This window comes from Phacochoerus africanus, chromosome 9 (assembly GCF_016906955.1).
Source record: "Phacochoerus africanus isolate WHEZ1 chromosome 9, ROS_Pafr_v1, whole genome shotgun sequence".
Classification (NCBI taxonomy): domain Eukaryota; kingdom Metazoa; phylum Chordata; class Mammalia; order Artiodactyla; family Suidae; genus Phacochoerus; species Phacochoerus africanus.
In genome coordinates, this window is record NC_062552.1 from 97,241,905 (window position 1) to 97,268,623 (window position 26,719).

Consider the following 26,719-nt stretch of genomic DNA (forward strand, 5'->3'; position numbering starts at 1 on the left):
TTTCTCTAATAGTTAGTGATATTGAGCATTTTTTCATGTGCCTGCTGGCCATCTGTGTGTCTTCTTTGGAGAAATGTCTAACTAGGTCTTCTGCCCATTTTTCAATTGGGTTTGTTTTTTTGTTGTTGAATTGTATGCATTCTTTGTATATTTTGGAGATTAGGCCCTTGTCTGTCACATCATTTGCAAAGATTTTCTCACATTCTGTGGAATGCCTTTTTGTTTTTTAATGGTTTCCTTTGCTGTGCAAAAGCTTTTGAGTTTAAGTAGGTCCCACTGGTTTATTTTTGTCTTTGTTGTCATTATTCTAGGAGGTGGGTCAAACAAGATGTTGCTGTGAGGAAAACTATTACATTTTAAAAATGTGAAAATAAAGGAGTTTCTTTCGTGACTCAGCAGTTAATGAACCCGACTAGGATCTATGGGGTTGTGGGTTCGATCCCTGGCCTCACTCAGTGGGTTAAGGATCTGGCATTGCTGTGGCTGTGGTGTAGGTGGCAGCTGTAGTTCCTATTCGACCCCTAGCCTGGGAACCTCCATATGCCACTGGAACAGACTTAAAAAGCAAAAAAAAAAAAAAAAAAAAAGTGAAAATACATATATGTGAAAGAGGTGCTGATGACTAATGGAAGTATATGCTTCAGAGCAAAATGAAATGGAGAGTCAGGAAAACTTTCTGTTCCATTTCTCATCCTTCTGACTAAAATTCTTGCCATGTGTGCCTATTTTTTTAAAGGCACAATATTGTTCTTAAAGGAAGCATCTATATAGTGTCTTAGAAAGCTTTCAAAAATGTATTAAGGGAGTTCCTGTCATGGCTCAGAGGTTAACAAACCTGACTAGCATCCATGAGGACACGGGTTCGATCCCTGGCCTCGCTCAGTGGGTTAAGGATCTGGCGTTGCTTACAGTTGTGATGTAGTCACAGACTCGGCTCAGATCCCGCATTGCTGTAGCTGTGGCGTAGGCCAGTGGCTGCAGCTTTGATTTGACCCCTAGCCTGGAAACCTCTATATGCCATGAGTGCAGCCCTAAAAAGACAAAGACAAAAAAAAAAAAAAAGTATTAGGTAATGAGTTCCCACTGTGGCTCAGTGGGTTAAGAATCTGACGTAGTATCCATGAGGATCTGGGTTCAATCCCTGGCCTCCCCCAGTGGGTTAAGGATCCAAGGTTGCTGTAAGATGCAGCATGGGTCACAGATGTGGCTCAGATCCAGTGTTGTTGTGGCTGTGGCATAGGCCACAGCTGCAGCTCCAATTCAACTCCTGGTCTGGGAACTTCCATATGCTACAGGTGCAGATGTTAAATAAATAAATAAATAAAAATGGGGAGTTTCCATTGTGGCTCAAAGGTAACAAACCTGACTAATATCCTTGAGGACATGAGTTCGATACCTGGCCCTGCTCAGTGGGTTAAGGATCTGGCATTGCCACGGGCTGTGATAAAGGTAGTAGACACAGCTCAGATCCTGCATTGCTCTGGTTGTGGTGTAGGCTGGCAGCTGCAGCTCTGATTCTACCCCTAACTTGGGAATTTCCATGTGCTGTGCAGGCGGCCCCCCCCCCAAAAAAAAAAAAGTATTAAGTAGAAAGCAAACTAGAGGAAAAGAGTGTGATCCCTTTTATGTGTTTTTAAAAAATGTGAGTGTGTGTCTGTGTGAGAACTTGGAGTAGTACCTGGTTCCAGTGAGCACCCAGCCATGCCATCCCACGTCTATGGACAGGTCTGGAAGCACATGCACCCAACCACCCTTCGAGGGGAAAAGCTTTCTCTAAGGAGCAACAGGAGATTCTCCAGAAGAGGAGGCTGAAACATGTCAAGGATGATTGCTTTCTGTTCCACACACGTTTGCACTGTTTGGATTTTACAAGCACATATTCGAGTATTTATTTTAAATTTTAATGGAAAAAACTTGCGGTGTATCTACAGTTCATGACACCAAACACATTTGGGACTCAGTGCATAGCCACAGTCCAGGTTTTTGTAGTTTCCTTATTCCCAGCCCTTAGGAGTCATCCATCCCTTAGAGGGTCAGATAAGGGCGATTCACACCAGCATCTGGGGAGCTTCTGGAAACCCAGTATCCTTCAGGCATTTCTGAGGTTTCCTAGGGCTTGTCTGAGTGTCTGCTGTCACCCTGGCACTGAATTGCAGGACCCAGGCTGTCCCATCACCCCAGCCAGCCCATCTGTTCTCCTCCAGGCTCCTTTTTCTTCTCACCCCACTGTCCTTTCTTAGCCCCAAGGCTGGGTGAGCACAGAACTGTCCAGCTTGCCGAATGAAGACTTGGGTGTGTGTGAAAAATGGGAATAATATGAATAATAATAACACATGTTCCGAGGCTGTGTAAGGATCGGGGAGAGTATATGTGTCACGGTCATGCTCTGTGTCTCCAGTGGGGAAAATACATAAGAACCCATTCATTCACTATTCAGAACAAACGGCCTCAGCACTCATGTCACGACTGCAGCACAGCCTTCCTCTCCTGGGGGCCCCGCCCTGAGAAATCCACTCCTGCCAGGGACAGAACCAGCTGAAGCCATCCAGTCTTTGATTCCTTGGAAAGGGGAGCTTGGGGGATCTCACCAGTCTGCAGCAGAGCAGGAATCCACGTCGTTGCTCTCGCTCAAGGTCACAGCTGGCACCCTGAGCTGTCTGGCTGCCTGGTGCCATCCTCTTCCATTGCTGGCAGACTCACAGGGAAGAAGGCACCACCCCCTGAAGCCAGGCCTCTGTGGGCTGTTATAAGTTCTGTCCACCCTGGTCTCAGTGCCCTTGGGGCAGGCATGACCACTAGCTGTGCCCAACTGCCCATCCCACTGCCATCCTCCTGCAGGAGCTAGACTGGGGCCCTGGTCACAGGTAACAGGTAACATGGCCCAGACTGTTCCCTAATTGCTCAGCAATTCGATCTCTTAATCATTCCCTTCTCCCACCACACACACACACACACACACACACACACACACACACACACACACCATACTTCTCTTCTACAGTGCTGATAAATTGGGTACGAAGGGATGTTTAACCTCAGCCACATCCAGAAACCCCCACCCTCTCCAGCTCCTGATTCCTGGCCGGTGACCTCACAGCCCCCACCATGGGAAGCATCTTGCTCCCAGGACCCACCAGCTTCCCCAGAGGGACCCATTCCTCTCCAGGGAAGGGCCCATCTCCTCCCCATGTCTACAGAGGCCCCATAATTGACACATCATTGGGGCTCACGCTCAATAAACAACAAAAACTTTGGTTGAGTCCCTGACTGTCTGTGACCTGAGGCTCCAGTGCCCATCTAGTCACGAGAATTCTGCTCCACCCCCACGGGGGGGCGTGGGGGCAGTAGAGGTCTATTGCTGATGACAGGCACCACGTGGTAAACACTGGCCTCCACCAGGATCCATCTGACGTACCTGGTGGTCCCTGGGATGCCAGCATGGAGATTAAACTGACGTGAAAGTGGCCCTGCACAGAGAGGCAGGACGAGGACCATCTTAATGGGCTCGAGGAAGCAGTTTTGGAAAGATCCAAATGTTCACCAGGGTGGTGGAGGGAAGAGGGTGACGGGAGAGAAGGAGCGAGATGACTGCTCTTTTTGGCAGTCCCTGTGCCACTCAGCCATTGGATGCAGCCCCCAGCTCCCCTAGAGCCTGGCTGAGGATGCGGCTCTGTGGGCTAGAGGTGGCCCAGCTCTGCTTGCCGAGCCAGAAGGAGGCAGGAACACAGGAGCGGGGGGACTCCAAGGCCATCAGCCTTTCCCGGGGGCAGAATCCCTTAACTCCCCAATCCCTTACCTCTCCCTGCATCCAGACCCTTACCATGGCCTTATCAAAGGCAAGGGCACCTGGCTTGCCCTTGACTTTGACCAGTGATGTGGATGGAAGGGATGGGGTGCGGCTCTAAGCCTAAGAGGCCTCCTGTGCTTCTGCTTATCCTCTTGTGTAGGTAACGGTCACCTTGGGCCTGGGTCCCAAATGAAGGCAGGGTGGAGCCGAACAGCCCACCCTGTTCAAGAAATTATCATGTTAAGTGAAGGCCTCGGTGAGGAGCAGGTCCTGCCCACTGAGCCCAGCCTGGCCTGATCCATGATAAATAATGATGGTTAGTTTATGCCATGAGCGTGGGCTGCTTGCTGTGTGTTAAACTAACACACCGTCCGACCCCAGCCTCCCCCGTCTGCCCCATACACTGACCTAGGAGGTGCTAGGGACGCCCATGCCTTTTCTTCCTCCCTCGGGGGCTGGCAGTTCCTTCCATGCATGCCCCCAGCTCCAGAGCAGGCATCACCCAGTGTGTCCTCTCCAGCTCTGGACTCTTTAGATACAAACTATTGCCTTTGAAATGGATTAGCCATGAGCTCCTTCTGTGTAGCACTGGGAACTATGTCTAGTCACTTATGATGGAGCAGGATAATGTGTGAAAATAGAAGCTGTACATGTATGTGTAACTGGGTGACCTTGCTGTAGAGTAGAAAAAAACATTGTAAAAAGGAACGAAATACCAGCATTTTTAGCAACATGGATGGACCTGGAAATTATCATGTTAAGTGAAGTCAGCCATACAATGAGACACCAACATCAAATGCTTTCACTGACATGTGAAGTCTGAAAAAAGGACAGGATGAACTTCTTTGCAGAACAGATACTGACTCACAGACTTTGAAAAACTTACCGTTTCCAAAGAAGACAGTTTGAGGCGGTGGGGGGATGCACTGGGGGTGTGGGATGGAAATCCTATAAAACTAGATTGTGATGATCATTGTACAACTATAAATGTAACACATTCATTGAGTAATAAAAATAAAATATATAAAAAATAAAACTACAAAAAAATTGTATTGGGGAAATAACTATTAAAAAAAATAAAAGTCAGGCTCTCTCATACTCTCACATGTATGTAACTGGTGTGACCTGGTTTACCAGTTTGAGGTACAACTAGGTATATTTTTTCATTGCCAGTTTGTCATTCAGGTGCCACCTGCTGGAAGCCCAATACCTTCCTCTTGAGGCCTTGAATTGTCCCTCAGACTTAGAGGGATTCAGTCCAAAGGGCTCACCTTCCTTTTGTTGATAGGGAACCTGGGTAACAACCATCTTAGCCTGTTAGAAAGTTCTACTACTACTGAGCATTATCAATTCAAATTTTTTTGGGTCTCATAATACTTAGAGCCTCCAGTTTTCAGCTGGGCAAGCATACTGTTCAAAAACTAAAAGCATGACTTTTTCAAAACTATTTTAGGCACAAACTAACCTTGCTGAAGAAAAGAAACTCACAGACTGGGAAAACGGACTTGTGGTTGCCAAGGGGGAGGGGGAGAGAGTGGGATGGACTGGGAATCTGTGGTTAATAGATGCAAACTGTTGCATCTGGAGTAGATAAGCAATGAGATGCTGCTGTATAGCACTGGGACCTATGTCTAGTCACTTGTGATGGATCATGATAATGTGAGAAAAAAGAATGCACACGTGTATGAGGAACCGGGTCACCTTGCTATACAGTAGACAATTGACAGAACACTGTAAACCAGCTATAATCGAAAAAATAAAAATCACTAAAAACTTTTTTTTTTTTTTTTAGGTAAGAGATAGATTTACTGAGAGAGAGAGAGAGAGAGACAAAGTGCAGGCCATCTCAGAAGACGAGAGTGGCCTGGAAGATACACATTCCAAAGACAGAGCATGGGCCCATCTCCAAAGGTGAGAGGCCCTGAAATGTGGGGTGGTGGGTTTTTATGGGCTAGGATTTCACAGGCTAATGAGTGAGAGGATTATTCCAACCATTGCGGGGAGAAGGGCAGGAGATTTTCAGGGTGGGCCTTTTATGGTCAGCCTCGGAACTGCCATGGCACCTGTGGGCATGTCATTTAGCGGATGTATTACAGTGAGTGCATGACGAGGCTCGAGGTCCACTGGAAGTCAAACCTTCTGCCACCTTGGACCTAATTGGTTCTAACCCATTTTGTCATGGTCTCAATGAAAAGCATGACTTTCTTACAGCTATAAAGTGAACCCATGTCATTCATTCAGGAGGGAGAGGACAAAACGGTGAGGCTGGTGCTAAGAGCGTTGGAGACACTGAGGTTTATGTGATCGGACGAAAGACAGAATCGTGGCTACATCGGCGGATACGAAACTCATTAACGTCCTCCTGGCAGTTAACACTTACCTTTGAGGTTATCTTTTTGACTAGACAGAAATCATTTGCATCCATACAACTCTACAAGACATTGAGCTGCAGAGTCTGAGCTCTTAATTAATAGGAAAGAGTGTAGTCAAACACTAGTACATTCTCCTAGAATATGAATAATCCTTAGGGAAGCTTGTTAAACAGTATTTCAGCATGACATTGAAAAGACACACAGATGCCCCCTTGGCCTCATTTTCAGGTTCTGGGTAGTTTTTCTTAAGACTTGTCAGGTAACCCTTACAGCCGTAGTAGCTGGTCAAGGTCCCAGCTCCAATGCCATGGGTACTGAGTCGATCCATCACTGTCAGACAGGCTGGGGAGAAGCTGCTGAAAGCAGAGGTAGAACATCAGTGAAAAAGGGCCAAACTTCCCAGTTCTGCCCGCAAAATCTAATGCTTTGAACAGAAGGCCATTCCTGGTTAATCAGGCAGTCCGCCTGCTGCTCTGCTCTCCAGGCTCCCAAAGTTATCCAAGCGCAGGGCTCAGCAAAATGTGTCCCTTGTCTGAGCCCCTCCAGATGTTCCTCATGGCCCTCTCTGCCAGTGACTTCTCTATGTTTGGAATGCACGAATCTGCCATCATGAAGAGAATTTGCGTCTTTTGTCACTTCCTGCAGCCCCTACGGCATCTGCAAAGTGTCCGGTACATAGTAAATGCTTAACAGACCCCATTAACCATACGCCTCCCTGGCTCCTCAGATGCACCAGATCCATTCTGCCAACGTGCTCTTCCTTCCCCTTCCACCTCCCTGCTTCGCCGCATCCCCTCCAGCTGCCAACCTGGACTACCCTCCTCTTCTTGGCACTTCTCCACCCGCCACGACCTGTCCCAGCCTTTGCGACTCTGTTCTGATGCCACACCTTCCAAAGGAGTTTCTTCTCCTATTCGCAACATGTCTTCATTTCCCCACGCAGTTTCCTCGGTCCTGGGAGGCTTCCTCCCCACCCTGCCCTCTATCGAAAGTCATTCACACTTCACGCTGCCTGCTCCGGGGTCCCGGACTCCCAGAAACCAGGTCTTAATCATCTCTGTGCTCATCGGCCGTGCTTTGTGCCTGGTGATACTAAACGAAGATTCCCTGACTCAGAGAAAAGTAGCCACGTGAGTTCAGGGGTGGCGGTTCCTGCCTGTGGCAGCAAATTCCTTCGTCGTTGTTGGTGGTGGTGCTCCAGGGCCCACCCATCACCTGCAGGAGTTGGGCCTCAGAGGCTCTGAGCAAGGGACACATAGTGCCTGTCCTCTCCAGCACTCAGAGGAGTCCCTGGGGAACGGCTGATCTCAGCTGGCGCAGGTACCTTCCTGCTTAATCAGCAGCTCATCACTTTCTCTGCTGGGGGAGCAGGTCAGGTGAGGCAGCTGCTACCTTTGCCGCCATCCTAGCCTGCTGCCACCACAGGTCACAGATGCAGAGGAAACGTCCCTTGGTGTACACCCGGAAAGCCCACTGACTCCCTGAGCTTCTGCTCACAAAAGGCCTGCCTGCCCCTTCCCTTGCAGCTGGTTTCTCCAGGAGAAGCAGCAGAGGCTCCGCAGCTCTGGCAGAGAAGCTCTAGATGCGAGCTACTCAGCCTGTGGTTCATAGATCAGCAGCATCGGCATCGCATGGAGTTGATGAGAGATGCAGAATCTAGGGCACTACTGGGCATCCTGAATCAGAACCTACATTTAGGGAGATCCCTGAGTCAAGCATATGGACATGAAGCGTGAAAAGCCGGCTCTAGTTAGTCCCCAGGCTCATCAGTAAAGGATCAGCTCCACTGGCGCAGGGCAGGGTCTGAATCTGTAACACCTGCCATGGAAGATCCTGGCAGTTCAGCCAGGAATGCTCTAAGGCCACATCACTGGGCCTTGGGTGGTATCTTAATTGCTTTATGGCCGGAGACTGGAAAGGCTCAAAGGCTGTCTTTTTTTTTTTTTTTTTTTTTTTTGCTTCTTAGGGCCATACCCGTGGCATATGGAGGTTCCCAGGCTAGGGGTGTCTATTCGGAGTTACAGCTGCTGGCCTAGGCCACAGCCACAGCAGCACAGGATCCAAGCCTCGTCTGCAACCTACGCCACAACTCAGGGCAATGCCAGATCCTTAACCCACAGAGCAAGGCCAGGAATCAAACCCGCAACCTCATGGTTCCTAGTTGGATTTTCTTCTGCACCATGAGGGGAACTCCAAGGCTGTCTTATTTTTTACACACTCAGAGTGATGAGGGCAGAGTAGGCATCAATACCCCGCTTTATCAATAGCTGAGCCATAACCCAGTAACTTCTTTGCAGAACTGGGGTGAAAGCTGGGGAGGAGCCTACAGCCACAGTTCCTCACCCCACTCCAGAATCTCCATGTCAGGAGGCACAGCAAAGCAAAGCTGAGGGCAGAGCTGAATGCCAGGGCCCACTGCGGGCTGACCCTGAGCTGAGTGCCCTCCCAGCCACCAGAGTCCTGGGGCGACAGACGGCTGGCAGGCCCCCAGGACTTTAACGAACAGATAAGGATCCCGTTTGGTGAGCCACCCCGCTCCCTCGAGGACAGAGGCAGCCGTGGGGGACACAGAGGGTGTGGCAGATGTCACAGCCACCGTGGCTGCTAGCAGAGGGCTGAGACCTCGGTGGATGGCTTGTCCTTATCTGCTCAAGCGTCCATAAAAACTTTTGACATAATTTCACTCTTTTCAACTACTTGACTGGTGTGTAATTTACATACCATCAAATGTACCCATTTTAAGTGCGAAGTTCGGTGACTGTGAATATTTTTACAGAGTTGAGCAACATGCCACAATCTCTTTCAGGACATCCTGGCTACCAAAGAGAAACCTGGTGCCCATTTGCAGTCACCCCTGGTTCCCACCCCCTGCCCCTGGCACCACTAACCTTCCCATCCCTCTGGTCTCCTTCCCTAAGTGTCGGGAGCATTCTGAGTTCAGGCGCTTTCCTTACTCAGATTTCCCAGTTTCCCCCACAGGGCTCAGCAACATGTTTTCTCTGTCAGGGGAAGGAATGATTTAGAAATGCTTGGAATTTAGATTTCTAAAATGATTTAGAAGTGCTTGGCACATAGTAGGCACATGCTATAAATTTTAGAATGAAAACGAATGAGCTGCCATTGACGTGTATTTGCATTTTTGTCAGAGGAAGGAGCAATGAGCTCCAAGGAAGGAGCCCCTGAATGGGCGTGTTTCAGAGCTGGTGGCCTCACAAACCCCCACCCACCACGGTGGAGCTGGCCAGCTCCTTACACACCAGGACATGGCATCTTCTAGAACAAGGTGCCTGCTGTCTGCAAGATATCACAGCTGGAAAGCCTCCCTGCAGCCTCCAATCCCTGACTCTGGGATAGGAGTCCTGCATTGCCTGTGACTCCTGCTGTCACTGACTCTCTCACCTAACAGTTTTCCCGTTCCTCGTATTTCCACAGCTGAGTTCCTGTCCCATTTCCCCAGCCTCCCGGACCCTCAGCTGGGATTGCCCAGCATCTCTTCCAGCCCTTTTCCAGGAGCCAAAAACCTCCTTCCTTTGGGGAACATCCACCTGCCTGTGACACTTAAGTACTTGTCTTTCTGCTTCGAACCCACCCTTTCATGTACGATGCTCTGGGACTCCACACCTTCCCTGCTCGGCTCTGCAAAGGAAGCAGGAGGAGGGCGACGGGTGAGAACCTGCCTATGGTTTTCTGCCTACTTGCTTCCTCCCCAGATTTATTGACATATCATTGATATATAACATTGTGCATGTTTAAGGTGTACAGTGTGTTCATTTAATACACTCATATGTTACAAAATGACTCCTACCATGGTGTGCCTAGCACCGGGATCATCCTTGTTTTTTTTCTTTTTTTTTTCCCCTTTTTGGCCGCCCCATGCCATATGAAAGTTCCCAGGCCGGGGAACAGATCCAAACCTCAGTTAAGCTGCAAAAGTGGCAATGCTGGATCCTTAACCTACTGTGCCAGGCTAGGGATCGAACCTGTGTCCCCGTGCTCCAGAGACGCAAAAAAAAAAAAAAAAAAAGCTTTATAGAAATATAACTGACATGCCATAAAATTCATCGACTTAAAGTGTACCATTTAATAATTGCTAGCAGCACTGACCGTTGTGCAACCACAGCACAGTCTTATCTTAGAGCCTTTCCATCCTCCCGTGAAGAAACCTGAGCCTGGGAGCCGTCACTCCCGACCTGGGGCAACCACCAGCCTCCTTTCTGTCTCTGTGGATTTATCTTTTCTGGACACTCATAAAAATAGAAGCACACAGTCTGTGTCCTCCTGTGTCTGGCTTCTTTCACTTGGTGTAATGTTTTTGACGTTGTTCTGTGTATCTCCAGGCATCTGGACTTTGTTCCATGTTTTACTGTCAAATAGGATGCACCCCATTGGGCGGGGAGACCACACTGTTTACCCAGCAGCAGCAGCAGCACAGTCCTATGGCAGCAGCTGAATCCAGTTAGCAGTTTTTCCAACCCGAGTTGCACCAGCTTTATTGCACACCATACCCCTAGAGACGCCAACCAGCTGTTTCCCCTCCTCAGAAGTCTGGTTCCCAGTCTCCGGGGCCCCTTCTTTCCATTTCTAAATTTAAATGATTCCACCATCTTCCCTTTCTTCCTTAGTCCTAGGGTTAGTAGCTATTTCAGGCAGTTGCTAACTCCATAATCCGCTAGAATTCTCTTTTTACCTTTCCAGGTCCGCAAGGAAGAGCTTTACCCATAATGAGAAACTCTTTCTAGAATGTCCTCTCTGTTCAAGGAGCTGTGGTATCCATCTCTTCACTGCTGTGATTCCAACGCGTGGTCCCGGTGGGAGCAAACCCCTCTGCTGGCCCTGCCTCCCGCCTCCTGGGTTCCATCTAGAGGTGAGCATGGCAGTCCAGGTGGATGAATCAGGGTTCTTCCCTGTGCTTTCATTTAACTGAAGCTTGGCTGGAGGAGGGACGTGTGTGGTGTCCCCTCTTTTGGTGACCTGGGGTGATGGTGGGAGCTGTCTGTGCCTGCTCAAAGCAGATATGAGAGGACAGAGCCAGCAAGCAGGTGGTAGGCAGCAGATCTGAGAAACCCACAGCAAGTGCCCCCTCCCAGAGCCGGGATCCTGGTTCCAAAGGATGACCTGTGGAGCAGCCCTGATTCTGCTTCTCAAACCTGACCGTGTGAGCTAACCTCTGTGTCTTTCTTGTAAATGTCACCTCCTTCCCTCATGCCCCCAACCTAGCTGAGTTGGGTCTGTATCACTTGCAACCCCAAAGATGCAAAATAACCCATGGGGTATTAGATTTCTCATCCCTGGGTTGGTTTCTCTGTGTCTGGGTTTCTCCAATGCCCATCAACTGCCCACCGGAATCCTCACAGATCTTTCTGGTGGGTATCTGGATAGTACCTCCTTGGGGCAAGGGCTGAGTCAAAGCTGCAGGGATTTTAGCCCTAGAGTGACCCATGTCACCGGGTAGGTATTAGATGGTCTCCCCTCATGGTAGGTGGCTAGCACAAGGATGGTGGCTGGCATGAGGGATCAATTAGAGCACAAGATTCCGAGCCTCTGGCCAGTGTCCATTTTTAATCAGAGAGGCAGTATGTGCCCTGAAGGGGAAGCCAGTGCCAACCAGCGCTGAAATCTCTGTAGAGACACCTCTAAGCTCTGATTGGCTATATGCAAATCAGCAAGCCCTAATCTTTCTGGTCCTGGCTCTGATTAGTGCCTCTGCAGGCACTGCCCCCATCCATCCATGAACTATAGGTTTTTACAGCGATGCAGATTAGGCAACCCCGGTGTGTGGTGACCATTTCTAGAAAGCTGGCCGCTCTCTGGAGTTGTTGATAAGGTGCTGTGGCCAGAGCTGGGCACAGAGTCATAAGTCTTGTATTCCTGAGCCCCTAGTGCATTTTTCCTCTGCTTTCTGTACCTGATCAGAACTGAGTTGCCGTCTACCAGGCAACTGTGCTAAGCACTTTTCATGCTTTATTAGAATTCTCACAACCCTACTATGTAGACAGTAGTTTTTATTTATTTATTTTTTGTCTTTTTTTTTTTGCCTTTTCTAGGGTCACTCCCGCAGCATATGGAGGTTCCCAGGCTAGGGGTGGAATCGGAGCTGTAGCCACCGGCTTACACCAGAGCCACAGCAACACGGGATCCGAGCTGCATCTGCGACCCACACCACAGCTCATGGCAACGCCAGATCCTTAACCCACTGAACGAGGCCAGGGATCGAACCCACAACATCATGGTTCCTAGTCGGATTCGTTAACCACTGCACCACAACGGGAACTCCCAGACAGTAGTTTTTAATGAAACTTTTTAGTTTTAGTATATTTTTAGATTTATAGAAAAATGGCAAAGACTTTTTAGAGAATTCTTCCCCTGTTATTAACATTTTACATTACTGTGGTACATTTGTCATGGCTAATGATTCAATATCGATACGTTATTATTAACTAATGTTGGGACTTGACTCAGATTTCATCCGTTTTTATATACAGTCCTTTTTCAGTTCAAGGATCCCATCTAGGAGATCATCTTACTTTTTTGCTTCCTCTTGGCCGTGATGGTTTCTCAGACTAGACTTGGTTTGGATGACCTTGACGATTTTGGAGAGGAGGTATTTTGTAGACGAATCCTCAGATGTATTTTGATGTTTTTCTTGTGACGAGACCAGCCTCCATGTGTTCTGGGCCACGAGGGAGGGAACATGCCATTTTCATCACCTCACATCAAGGGCACATCCTGATAACCCGCGGTCTCACTGCTGGTGTTGATCCTGTCACCTGGTGGGAGGTAGCCTTTGTCAGGTTTCTCCAGTGTAAACCTACTTTGCCCCTCCCATCATGTCCCCTTTGGAAGGAAGTCACCACTCACAACCCATGGCTCCTTCAAGGCAGAGCATCTATATCAATTATTTGGAATTCCTCTGCATGGAAGATTTGTCTCTTCTCTCCCATTTATTTATGCTTTTAATCATTTCTTTCTGTTTTTAATGTTACTTTGCAGTCTTTTTTAAACATTTTATTGAACTATAGTTGACGTACAATATTGTGTTAGTTTCTGCAGTACAGCAAAGTGATTCAGTCATACATATAAATATTGGTTTGCATCTGAGAACCCCAATCCATCCCTCCCCAACCTCCCTCCCCTTTGGTAACCACAAGTCTGTGTTTTGTTTTTTTGTTTTTTGCTTTAAGCTGCACCTGCAGCATATGGAGGTTTGAATCAGAGCGGTAGCTACCAGCCTACACCACACCCACAGCAAGTCGTGATTCAAGCCACATCTGTGACCTACCCCACAGCTCACGGCAACACCGGATCCTTAACCCACTGAGCAAGGCCAGGAATCGAACCCACATCCTCATGGGTACTTATCGGGTTTGTTAACCGCTGAGCCATGACGGGAACTTCCAACAAGTCTGTTTTCTAACCATTTCTTTTTATCAATATGGACTCGTGGGAATTTATTTTGTACCTCGGGTTATAATCTAACACTTGTTTATTTCATTGCTCAAATTGTCCCAACATTGGTGACTGGGAGTTCTTTCGACTCCCTGCTCTCTCCCTTCCACAGACTACCCCCACCCCATCACCACTATCCTTGTGAGGTGGGTGATTTGTTGTTGCTTTGTTTTTTTTCTGTACTTCCTGACTTTGTGACACTACTGGTGCTCCAGGTTTATCTTGGAAATTTTCTGCTCCAGTCCTAGATTCAACCATTTCTCCCAGGAGCCCTGGTCCCTTTTATTAGAGAATAGTTCCAGCAACCAAGATCTGGGCGCTAGGAGTGCTCAGGTAGATAGCGTGTCTCCCTATCTTACAGAGAGAGAAACTGTACCTTGCAGAGTTTAAGCGATACGCCCAAAGGAACTTGGCTCATTTCCTCCTGTCTCTGTTTCATTAGGAAGCTTCACCTGTCTGCAGCCCCTTCCGAATTATTCATCTCAAACTCAATGCAATGTGTCCAGCAGGTTGCAGGAGGAGAAGAGAGGCAGTCCCCACACTATTCCTGCTCCTTGGCAACTGTAAAGCACTGCACTGATATGAGGGCATTGTTGCTTCTGCCTCGTGCTGTTCTTTTACACGAGAACATCTCTGTGTGAACCTGCACCAGCGCTCCCCGGCCCGTGCCCTGTGCTGGGAGCAACCGGCTCAAGTGGGAATGTTTCAGCCTCCCCCGTGTTCACCCCCAACTAGACCCAAGGTGCACAGAACTGCTGAGCACAAGTTTCTCGAAGAGTCTCCGCCAGGCCCCCAGCAGTTCTGGAGCAAGAGTGGGTCAGCACTGCCGCCTGCCATCTGGCCTCCCTCTAACACCTGGGCTGCCATCAGCAACTCCCCCGCTGGGCAGGAGGTGGTGTTAACATCTGGAAGTTGCCAGAAGCCTGAGGCCCATAATGAAGCTAGACAGGAGACCTGAGAAATGAAAGGCAAACCAGCCGGAGGACGTGGTCGAGCCCACAGGTAGGGCTGGGGTCCCTGCGCCCTATTCTGTCTCTGATGGCCACCCAGGGCGGGCTCCCTAGTCAGGGTGATTTCAGAGAGACAGCAGTGTGTGATGGCTGGAAATGTGATCTTAATTCTCTGCTCACGAATTGAACCTGGGCAGCCTAATTGAAACCCAGGAATACTAGCCACTAGACCAGCTAGAGGCGGAAAACAGACTTGCTCTGATTCTTGCCCCCTGTTGAAAGCAAGAATGTTTCAAGGAGGCAAAGACTGTGAAAACAGGCACAAAGTTTATTGTTAGAAATACAGCAGGACCTGTGGGAGAGCAGGCAGGGCAGTAGTCTGTTTATCTAAGGCAGAAGCACACAGTAATACCCGCCCAAAGGAGAAGCATGGGCGTGGGCGCCCCCCCCCCCCCCCAATGAGGTGATTTAAATAACTTACAGAGGATACTGCTTCCAGGTCTTTCTCTTCCCTTGGCCAATTATCTTGTTTTGTCTTTTACACTTGACCCGAACCCAGGGCCCTCCCTGATCTGCATCTTTTACTCACGATGGATTCCGAAGCAAAGCATGGTAGGCAGGTTATCCAGACTTATTATGGCCTGGCACCCCCTCCCTTTCTGACCCAGAGGGGTTTCTCTGCACATGTGTAGTTGGGGGGCTCCCTGAACCCAAGGATGGGGAGTATGTGACCTCTTGGCTTTCGTCCAAGCTGGGCTCAGCCCCCACTTCTGATCCTGTCATTACCATTGTTGAACAAGTTTCCAGAAGACAAGTACCCGATATTTGCCTGGGCCTGTGGTCATTTCTAACTTGAAGTGTAAGTAAGTGGCTGGATGTAAATGTTTATCCCAGAGCCCACCTATCTCCTGCCTCAGGAAGTGTGAATAAGAGGGTGGTTGCCAATGTCTATTCTGGGGCCCATCTACCTCCTGCCTCAAGGGCAGCTTGGACAAACCTAAGTGTGACCTTGCAGTTTCTGAGCAGGTCCCTCCTCTTGGGCCCCTCTGGCTGGACAAGCCATCACTGCCTCTCCCACTGATTTGCTCCCTTTCGATCAGCACTTTCTTTGGCTCCTGATGTTTTCAGTGGGAGAAGGGCTATGGCTGAACCCCTCAGCCCTTTGAGAGGCCCTCAGACTCTGACCGGCTCTCCCTGTCTCCCCCAGCTCTGGCCCTGCCCTCAGCCTGGTAGGTGGCCTAGGGATTGGGTACCACAGTGGAGAGCCTAGGGGAGGGCAGGGATGGCTCACAGGCTGGCATTTGGAGCCCAGATGCTGTGAGCCACACTAAGACCAAACGGCGACTATCAGGGCAGATATTCGGTTGGTGGCACCACTGAGGGTTTTGTCCCTTCTCTATCCCTCAAGCATTTTGTAGTATGGTGCCATCTTTTTCTTCATACCAAGGGAACACCCACCAAGAAGAGAGCCATCAGGCATGGGGGAGCCAGACTGATTTCCAAGGGAAGTTTTGACAAGGGGAGGGGAAGCTGGAGGCAGGTGCAGAAAACTCTCTGCAGAAAATCAGCCTGAACAGTTTACCCCAACCCCAATCAGTGGGCGACTGGGCTCAGCAGGGTCTGTGAAGTTGTCCTGGCTGGAGATGGGGGAGGGGCTGGGGCTCTGGCTGGAGGCACAGCTCTCCTCCCCTCCCCCTTTGGACACGGAGCCACCTCCTCCCCCTCAGGGCAGCCTGAGGAACATTCCTGCAAGCCTGAGGTTGGGCTGCAGAAACAGCACCTGGATCCAGCGGAGCAGGCACCTACCGGCCCCTGTCATCAGGGTTCTTTCTCCTTCTCCAGGAGGACCGAGCAGGACTTGTGTTCTTTCATCCATCCGTGCCTTCCTTCACCAACCACTTGCCAAAAGTCTGCTGTGTGCCAGGCACAAATTAGGTGCAAATGCTTCTTCCTTTTCAAATGATGTAGGAATTCAGCTTGTTGCTAAAATCAGTGGTTCCCAGGGTGCTTGGAATGGACTCCCCAGCTTTGGGTTTTGGCTTCTATGATGGTTGCTGTTGCCCTCACTGCATCGCTCCAGGGATTGACTTTTCAGGTTGCAGGGTCTAAGCAGCAGCAGAGCCAGCCACCAGCATCTGGGGTTGGGGGTCACAGAGTCTTGAGGTCTATTCTTGGGTGCTGCATGGTGCCAGCAGCTGCCTGCCAAGTATGCTATCTCGGCATGCCACTTGGATGCAGCTGGGACATTAAGGAGGTGTCTTGGGGATGGAAACTGGAATGAAATCCAAGCCAGAGGAGGAGGTTAGGATGGAGGGAGGGCTGCTATTGGTTCCTCAGGATTCAGAGTGGGAGCAGCTTTCTTGGGCACTGAGCACCACAGCCTCACGTGCCAGGCCAGCTCTGCTGTGCTCTCTGAGCTGGTCTGCAGTACAGGGAACAGGGCCCTGTGTGGCCCTTCCTGGCAAGGGGCAGCTCACATATTCACATCAGCACCAAGGAATGAACAAGCATTTGGGGACAGAGTGACTCCCGGTCTGGAGCCCTCTTCTGTCCACCGTGCTACCTCCCCAAGGGTCACCTTCTCAGCGAAAGTGCCCTAGGGCCTGCAGTCTGTCATCCCCTTTGTCACGCAACTTCAGAGATGGCTCCATTTTTCTCTCTTTGATGGAACGAATCAGTTTTTAACTGTAAATGTTTAGTGTGATCATTTGATGGTATTTGATGGCAAGTGCCAAGAGAGCAGATTGTATCTGTGTTTGCTCATCCTTGCATGGAGCACGTGGAATTTCTTGGCAGTTAATGAAGGTCAAGCTTCAGGACCCTCCCCTGCACAGCCTTTGTAAGGGCTGGGAGTCACAGAACATTCTAGTAGAGCAGGCTGTAATGAAGGAAGCCTTTCTATACAAGCATGGCATGTCAGTTACCCAGAGAGATCTCAGAATAAAGGACCTGAATGTCCAAGACACCAATAATATATTGCGACTTCTCATTCTAAATATTCATTTTTGTACCTAATTTTTTACTTGTAATTTTTCTTAAAGAAGTGTTTGGCCTCACAAAAGCTAGATCTGCCCTTGAGAAAGAATTCAATAACATTTTATTGAGTGGGAGTTCCCATTGTGGATCAGCAGTTTAAGAACCTGATATAGGGTCCGTGAGGGTTCAACCCCTGGCCCCTCTCAGTGCGTTAAAGATCCAGCATTGCCGAAAGCTGTGGAGTTAGTCACAGATGCAGCTTGCATCCAGTGTTGCTATGGCTGTGGTGTAGGCCAGCAGCTGCAGCTCCAGTTTGGTCCCTAGCCTGGAAATTTTCATATGCCACATGTGTGGTCCTAAAAAGGGGAAAAAAAGGTGTAACATTTTATTGAGTAAATTAGAGGGAATCTATGTAGGCTTCAATGAATCAAAAGTAATTAGAGGAGTTCCCTTATGGTGCAGTGAGTTAAGGATCTGGCGTTGTCACTACAGTGGTTTGGGTTGCCACTGTGGCGCAGGTTCAGTCGCTGGCCTGGGAATTTCCGCATGCTACAGGCACGCCCCCCCCCCCCAAAAAAAGTAATTAGAATGAAAGGAATTAGAGTAAAGTCCCAGTGTAAGAAAAAACAGTGCACATGCAAATACTCCCCTCCTAGCCTCTAGGGCTGCCTGGACATTCAAAACTGAGCCTGACTGCTCAGCTGCAGGGTCATCCACCCTACAGGATGCTCTGAGCTTTGAAATCTTTGGAACCTCAGTCCATGAGGGGCCCATAGACTGGAATCTGGCTCCCCTGCTTGTCCTGCCAGCTCCCCTGTCCCACTGCTAATTGCATGAGGAGGCTTGGAAGACAGAGTGGCAAGGATCTGAGGTGGCCACTGCTCCCTGGGTCCTTCAGACACTGGGGGGACAAGAATTGGCAGTATCCTGGGCAAGCAAGTCTCAGTGTTCTTGTCTCTGAAATGGGTCAGGAACTCCACCTTTGGTGGGGCTATTGTGAATTTTAGAGTCTCTGAAACACCCTGCAGTTAATGTGTAGCAAATGCCACGTAACTCTTCTCCCAGTTTTTCTTGGAACCTCTCAATTGCCACCTGACTGGAGGGGAATGAAAAAATCGGCTCAGCCCAGGGGTGTTGCCCAACCTGGGTCGCCACTCTGAGAAGATGGCCCTGCCTGAGACTGGAACTCGCTTGCCCATGTCCCCAAGGTGGGTCAGTCTGTCTACCTGCGTCAGTCTATTTTATTTAATGTTTTTATCTTTAAAAGTTTTATTGAAATGTAGTTGATTTACAATGTTGTGAGCATTTCTGCTGGACAGCAAAGCCATTCAGTTACACATACGCATCCTGCTTCCGTCTCAATGATGCAGAAGGAGCCCCATTTCCACACCTAGGGAACTTGTCGTAATTAGTGAACACCTCAGGCTTGCAAAAGCCCCAGTTTTTCCAGGTGGAAACTTACTCTGCAAGTTACAACACAGAGGAAATCTGCTGGTGAGGTTGGCAAGGGCGGGGCTTTTGTTCAGGGTTCACGGTGCCACTTCTGCAGTGCAAAGAACTTGGCCAGCCAGGGTCCTGAAGTGGGTGAAAAGAGAAGCCTTCAGGCCCAAGGGTTTTCTGGGCAGCAGAAGAGACCACGTGTGTTGTAGGATGTTTCACTGAGAAAAGGATTGATTTTTATTCTTGCAAAAGTATTTTAACATCGCTGGCCATTTAGGCTGTTTCCAAATTTTCCTTTTTGTAAAGATTTCTGCCACAGATATTCCTTTTTTTTTTTTTTGGTCTTTTTTTACTTTTCTAGGGCTGCTTCCTGTGGCATATGAAGGTTCCCAGGCTAGGGGTCTAATCAGAGCTGCAGCTGCCAGCCTACACCACAGACACAGCAACGCGGGATCTGAGCCGCGTCTATGACCTACCCCACAGCTCACGGCAATGCCGGATCCTTAATCCACTGAGCAAAGCCAGGGATCAAACCCACAACTTCATGGTTCCTAGTCAGATTGGTTCACCACTGTGCCACAATGGGAACTCCTGCCACCAATATTCTTATACTAAAATATTGACTCTAATTCTATCTCTGAACCATATTTCTAGAAGTATGTGCACATCTTGGTACGTATTGTTACTTCCACATGTTGGAAGCCCATTGTTAAGAGAATATCCACTACAACGGCATGCTTGCCAACGTTTTAAACCATTGTTTTCTGATCACTGATGGTTTGGTGGGTCCTAAGTTCTAGTGTGCAAAATGCCGTTTTAGTGAAAACTTTTAGAATCAGCTTATACTGTCTGCTTTGTTATTCCCAATGACATACTCTCAGGAGGCTCATTCCTTTGATTTTCTTAACACCCTGCTCGTTCTTCCCAGAAACACACCAGAGCTGAAGACCTGTGCTCAGCGATCAGCCTAACGTGTTTGCCAGGAGCTGGTATTCTGACAACAGCAATCCCAACTGGCCAACTTTCACTGTATCTGCAGCCTGAGCATGGCGCCGTCACCCAGTTGGAGCATATCCAGAGTAGGCTGGGCATCCTGAGGCCCTGAGGAGGCAGGTAGGTGCCCATTGATGGGGGCTGGCAAGATAAGACAAGCAGGGCCTGGAAGATGCTTGAATTGGTTCAATGAATGATGACAGGAATCCAGCAAGTTGAAGGTCAAAGCAGGTACGCGGGCGTGAATGAAGTCAGGAAGCTACTTCCCAAAACAATGAGGCTGTTGTAGAGAATAACAATAATAATGCAATACCTATGATTTATTGAGTATTTACCATTTGACAGGGACTTTTATATGTATTTTAGGTATATTATTTTAATTCTTACTGCAGCTCCAGGCCCCGACTTAAGTTGGTTCAACTTAATGATTTTTCAGCTTTACAGTGGTGCAAACGTGATATGCATGCATTCAGTAGAAATCATACTTGGCATTTTAATTTTTTGATCTTTTCCTGGGCTAGTGATACACAGTACCATCCTTTCTCCCCTTTCTGAGAAACCGCAGCCTCCTGCCACAGCTCTGAGTCAACCACATGATCTCAAGGGTCGCCCACCAATACACTCACCACCATTCTGGACCCAGACAGCCATTCTGTTTTTCACGTTCAGCGCGGTAGTTAATAACTTACGTGAGATAGTCAACACTATTACAAAATAGGCTTTGAGTTAGATGATTTTGCCCAAGGGTAGGCGAATGTACGTGTTCTGAGCACATTTACGGAAGGCTGGGTGAAGCTAAGATGTTCAGTGGCTTTGGCGTATTCAATGCATTTTCAACTTACGGCAGGTTTATTGGATGTAACCACATCGTTTAAGTAGAGGAAGATCTGTGTTTATATCCCTAACAGAAAAATGAGCCCAGAGAGGTGAGGCAACTTTCCTGATGTCACCCAGCAAGGGTGACACCCACCCCCTCCCGAGGCAGGGGCCCTGCTGGCAGATAGCTGAATGGAGCTGCAGTTGGTGGCAAGCACAGAGGCCACCTTAGGGTTTCCTTGTCACAAAACTCCACAAAACTCTTCGAGGTGGACCCTCCAGGGTTTGCAAGGGCCAGGTTCTGCTAATTAATGTCTGTCTTAACACGGCACCCTGTGCTGGTCTGGGTGACAGACACAGAGCCTTTCACTCCAAGGCGTTTGCTATCTAACAGGGGAGAAGAGGGGACCCTTGGAGATTTGCAAAGAAGGTGCTAAGAGGGCCTTCCTAGGGAGCCAGGGAGGTCCTGGAAGATAGTGGCATTTGAGACGGTGGAGGAGAGTGGAGGAGATTTTGACAGACAGTACAGGTGACAAGGACATGCCTGTCTACTCATCTGTGGCTGGGGGAGAGTGTGAGGAAAGCCAGCAGCCTTGAGCTGCGGGGTGGAAAGTCCAAGGGGCCTTTTGACTGGATTCCTCAGCTTCCTCTCCAGCCTGGATCGGAGTGGGCGCCCCTTGAGTCCACAGTTGGAAATGGTGACTAGTTAAGCCGTCGCTCACAAAGCTGCTGGCGCATCTCATGGACTGAAAGGCGTGCTCGGTGGAGCCCCTGTGAGCCCAGGGAGATGGGCTTTACATAGGCTTCTCCCCTTGTCGATCACCTGCTGGACGCTGCTCCCACGCAAGGCGTTCCCGGCAAAATGGTCCTCACCAGAGAGGCAGATGGCCCCTTTATCAGGAATAAAACTTCAATTGCCAGGTTGGGGTGGGTTTTTAAGGTTTATTAAAAGCTAGGTGAGGAATTCCCATCGTGGCTCAGCGGGAACAAAACCGATTCGTATCCATGAGCTTGCAGGTTCCATCCCTGACCTCGGGTTCAGTGGGTTAAGGATCCAGCATCGCCGTGAGCTGTGGTGGGAGTAGCTGTGGTGGAGGCTGCAGATGTGGCTCAGATCCCGAGTTGTTGCGGCTATGGTGTAGGCTGGCAACTACAGCTCCAAATCGACCCCCAGCCTGGGAACTTCTATATGCCGAGAGCACAGCCCCAAAAAAAACAAAAACAAAAACAAAACAAAACAAAAAAAAACCTAGGTGAATCAGTCTGGGAGAGCGCTGTCCAGTAGAACTGTGACGATGGAAATGTCCTATAATATGCCCTGTTCGATGTGGCAGCCACTATGAAGCACAGGACATGTGACCGCTATGGCTGAGAAACTGATTTTTTTTTTTTTTTCCCCGCACCTGTAGCATGTGGAAGTTCCTGGGCCCAGAATCAAACCCACACCACAGCAGCAATCTGAGCTGCCGCAGTGACAACCCTGGATCCTTAATCCACTGAGCCACCAGGGAACTCCTATTTCACTTAATTTTTATTCTTTTAAATTTCAGTGACTCCCATATTAGACAGCTGGGAGATCTTGGTCAAAATGAAGAATTTCACAATTTGCAAACATAAAAACAGTGCCTGAGTTTTCTGACACTTACAGAGGACCCTGATCACAGAGGACGGGAGAATCTTATGCAGTGTTTTGGAAGGAGACAAACAAGACCCTCTTTCCAATGAACGGGTGTGCTGTTCCATAAACCTGTTAGTTATCAGGTGCAGGGGTGACCAGTCAGCTGAAGTGTGGAAAGTATGGAGCAGGAAAAAATTGAATACTTCTGAGACCCAAAACTAAATGTTTTAAGATCTTTGCTTTTGATAATTTGTTGTTGCCACCACCCCAGAGACAACTGTGTCTTCCCTTTGATTACAGATCATCACGTTTCGTCTATTCCTTTATAGTAGGAGTGAAAAATTCCTTGAGTGCCTACTATGAGCCATACACCTTGCATGGCTTATCTTTGATCCCTGTATCAACACCGTGTTGGGTATTCTTGAGGCAGTTTGCACTTGAGGAAACTGAATCTAAAGCTAAGAGAAGTGACTCTGTGAGTGGTGGAGTTCCACATTCTTCTTCCTTTTTTTTTTTTAAGGCCCGCACCTGCAGCATATAGAAGTTCCCAGGCCAGGGGCTGAACCGGCGCTGCAGCTGCTGGCCTATGCCACAGCCACAGCAACGCCAGATCCAAGCCATATTTGCAACCTACACCACCGCTCATGGCCACACCAGATCCCCGGACCCACTGAGTGAGGCCAGGGATCAAACCCACATCGTCATGGATACTAGTCAGATTCATTTTCACTGCACCGCAATGAGAACTCCCCAAATTCTTCTTGATGTTCTGAGCTGATCTTTTTTTTTTATATATAATTTAAAAAAGTGACACCCTAGACACCCAGAAAGGTGCTTCATGGACCCCACACCAAGATCACAGGATTGTTAATTATCCGAGCTAGAAGGACTCTCCAGCAATCATCTCGTACAAACACCTATTTTGCAGTCTCTCACCTATGAAATCAATGGTAACGATTTGCCAGGCACTGACTAGCACCACCAACTAGGAATTTAGCACCAGGGGGAAGAGGTGGGGTGCGGGGTTACTTGTAATAATTCGTGTTGAAGCTACCATTTGGTTGCGTTTCAGACTGGAGTAATTCCGAAATCCTCACCATCTGTACTTGCATTTTCCTAACCCAGTGACAAGGACTATCATCTCCAGCTTCTACGCTCTCTTTTCAAAGCCCTTGGGAAAATGCCCAACTGCCTTCCTAATTCTGCTCCCATTCTCTTTCCCCTTCCTTCTATCAGACTCTTAAGAGGGACACTGACACACTTTCTCCATAAATCTTTCCTTGCTTCTGCCATCTCTCTAATTCACTCCTCTTGGTCCATTACAGAATGGTTTTCTTTGCCCAAGAAAGTCACTTTGTCAGGGCAGGTTCTTTGGAGGAAGGGCCCCAGGTGGCGGGGCTGGGTGGGGGTGGGCAGGGAAAGGGGAGGGAGTGAAAACTCACTGGCAGAGGAAGAGGTCACTGGAATGGAACAGAGGGGTTGGGTACAGCCTGGGAACTTTCACATTCCCATCTCATTACAGAATGCAAACTTGACATGTGACACGGAATTCTGTCCAAAGTCAGCCACTCCTTGCTGGGGCAGGCCATTAGCAGCCAACCCAATAGCCATTCCTTCACCCCTTTTCCTTGCAAATGCAACCCTGATTTGCTTTGTGATACCAAAGGGACCAGATTCAATGATGAAAGTCTCACCCAGTTGCAATCTCCAGCTTTCTCTCATGGGTTAATTGATTTACCAATCTTGATGGCAACTGGTGGTGGCCATGAGGTTTGGTTTGGCCAAGGACACTGGATGTAGGCAGAAGAACCTACCTCCCCAAGAGGGCCACATCCTAATCCTTGGAAAATGAAACTATGTTACACAGCAAAGGGGACTGAAGGTTGTAGAGGGAGTTAAGTTTTCTTATCAGCTGACCTTTATGTAGGGAGGAGAGTAGCCCGGATTATCCAGGGGGGCCCAGTGTCATCACAGCATCCTTAAATGTAGACGAGGCAGAAGGGTCAGTGTCAGTGTGACACAGCATGAGACAGGTTTAGCCAGGCCTCACTGGATTTGGAGATCGAAGGGGGCCATGAGCCAAAAAAACCTGGGCCCCCCCTAGAAGCTGTAAAAGGCAAGAAAATGGATTCTCCTCTAGAGCATCCAGAAGGAATGAAGTGCTGCTGACAACTTGACTTCAGCACAGTGAAACCCATTCCAGACTTCTCATCTCCAAAACTGGAAGATAATCAATGTGTGTTGCTTTAAGCCACTAAACTGGTGGTAATTTGTTAACACAGGGTTAGGCAACTAACACAGGTACAAAAGAGAAACTCTGCTGGGGGTTCTGCAAAAAAAAAAAAAATTGATTTTCTGATTTAAAAAAAAATGGCTGGTTCTAGTCTTTTCTCCACTCTCTGCCTTGAAAACAGATGATAGCAGGGGCTGTGGCAGCCCTCTTGTGCCTCTTGGGTCACAGTGTGAGGATGAAAAGCCACATGTCAGGGATAGTGAAAGAACAAACCTGGGCTCTGATTACATTGTTGAGTTACCAAAATAATCCTAGAACTCTGAACTTCCACACTCCTTGTTATGTGAGAAGGATAACATTTAGGACCTGTTAGTCGGAGCTAATGTTACACAGTCCATCGATTTTTATTGTGGCAGAATCAAATGGGCCTGAATCAAAAAGAAAGAGTACTGGAGTTCCCATTGTGACTCAGTGGGTTAAGAATCTGACTAGTATCCAAGAGGATTCGGGTTCGATCCCTGGCCTTGCTCAGCGGGTTAAGGATACAGCATTCCCATGAGCTGTGGTGTAGATCACAGATGCAGCTCGGGTCCCGTGTTGCTGTGGCTGTAGTGTAGGCCAGCAGCTACAGCTCCGACTCCACCCCTAGCCTGGGAACCTCCATATGCCTCGGGTGCAGCCGAAAAAAGAAAGGAAGGAAGGAAAGAAAGAAAAAGAATACCATTTCCTGAGCATCTGCGGTCTGTAAGCATTATAGAAAGCCGTTTACTTATTTGATCTCACTTATGTGATATAAGTGGAAGGACAGACAAGCGGATGCAGGACACGGAGCCATTGGCAGGGCTTTAGGAAAAGCTAATCCGGCGCCAGGTCTCAGCCCCTCCTCCGAAAGCCTAATCTCCACCTTTGGAGTTTGGAGAGGAAGCGGGTCTTCCAGCAGCTCTCACACCTGACGAAGCTGCCAGACCCTGGGCAGGGGCTGGAGGGTGGACTCCTGCCAGCTGACCATGGCTTGAAGCTGCGGACTGATTTCTGAGGGCCCCCGACCCGCTGGCAAATTTCAAGAAACAGAAGTAGCGGGTCTCCCCGGCTTCTTTGGAAACTGGTGGGAGGGTCCCCTCCAGGCTGGGCGGGGAGCTGCGGTTCAGGACAGGGTTGGGTGACATAGGGCTGCAGCTCCTGAGGCTGCTTCCTCAGTGGCTGCCTTGTCACTTGGGCGGATGCCCAGGGAAGAAGCCCATTCACACGTGGGTCCCTGCCTGGGGACAGGCAGCTTTCTGCAGTCAGTCTGCCTGGCATTGGTGCAGGCCAGCAGTGCCCTTGGTGGTAAAAATGAAGCCATCAGTCTCCCATAAGCCCCTGGCAGCATGGGTCACAGGCAAGTGCAAAGCAAATAGAGCTCCAGCGCCCCTTCCTGCCAGGAAGCAGGGCAGAGATCAGACAACAAAACCAACATCCATTTATTTAATACGGTGATACTGTGGTTTATAAGAAGAAAAGGATATTTGGTCTTTGTCCCCATTTCAGGCACAAAGCTCCTAAAATCTTTGGAATTTCCCATGAGGAGAGAAAAGTGTCTCTTGGAGTTCCCGTGGAGGTGCAGTGGTTAACGAATCCGACTAGGAACCTTGAGGTTTCGGGTTCGATCCCTGGCCTTGCTCAGTGGATTAAGGATCCGGCGTTGCCATGAGCTGTGGTGTAGGTCGCAGACGCGGCTCGGATCCCATGTTGCTGTGGCTCTGGTGTAGGCCGGTGGCTACAGCTCCAATTCGACCCCTAGCCTGGGAACCTCCATATGCCAAGGGAGCAGCCCTAGAAAAGGAAAAAAAGACCAAAAAAAAAAAAGGTGTCTCTCGTTCTGTTAATGACCCACACCTAAGGATGGTGCTGGTTGTCAGGAGCGCCTACCACGTGAACTTCCGGTCCCCCCCACACACCCCCCACCCCCACCCCCAACCAGAGCCAAGGATTTTGCCAATCCCGCCTGCGGAATGAGGCCTCCTGGAAAACCCAAAAGGACGGGATTGGGGGAGCTTCAGGTTAATGACCATGCGGAGGTACAGGGAGAGTGGCCAGCTTGGAGGGTGC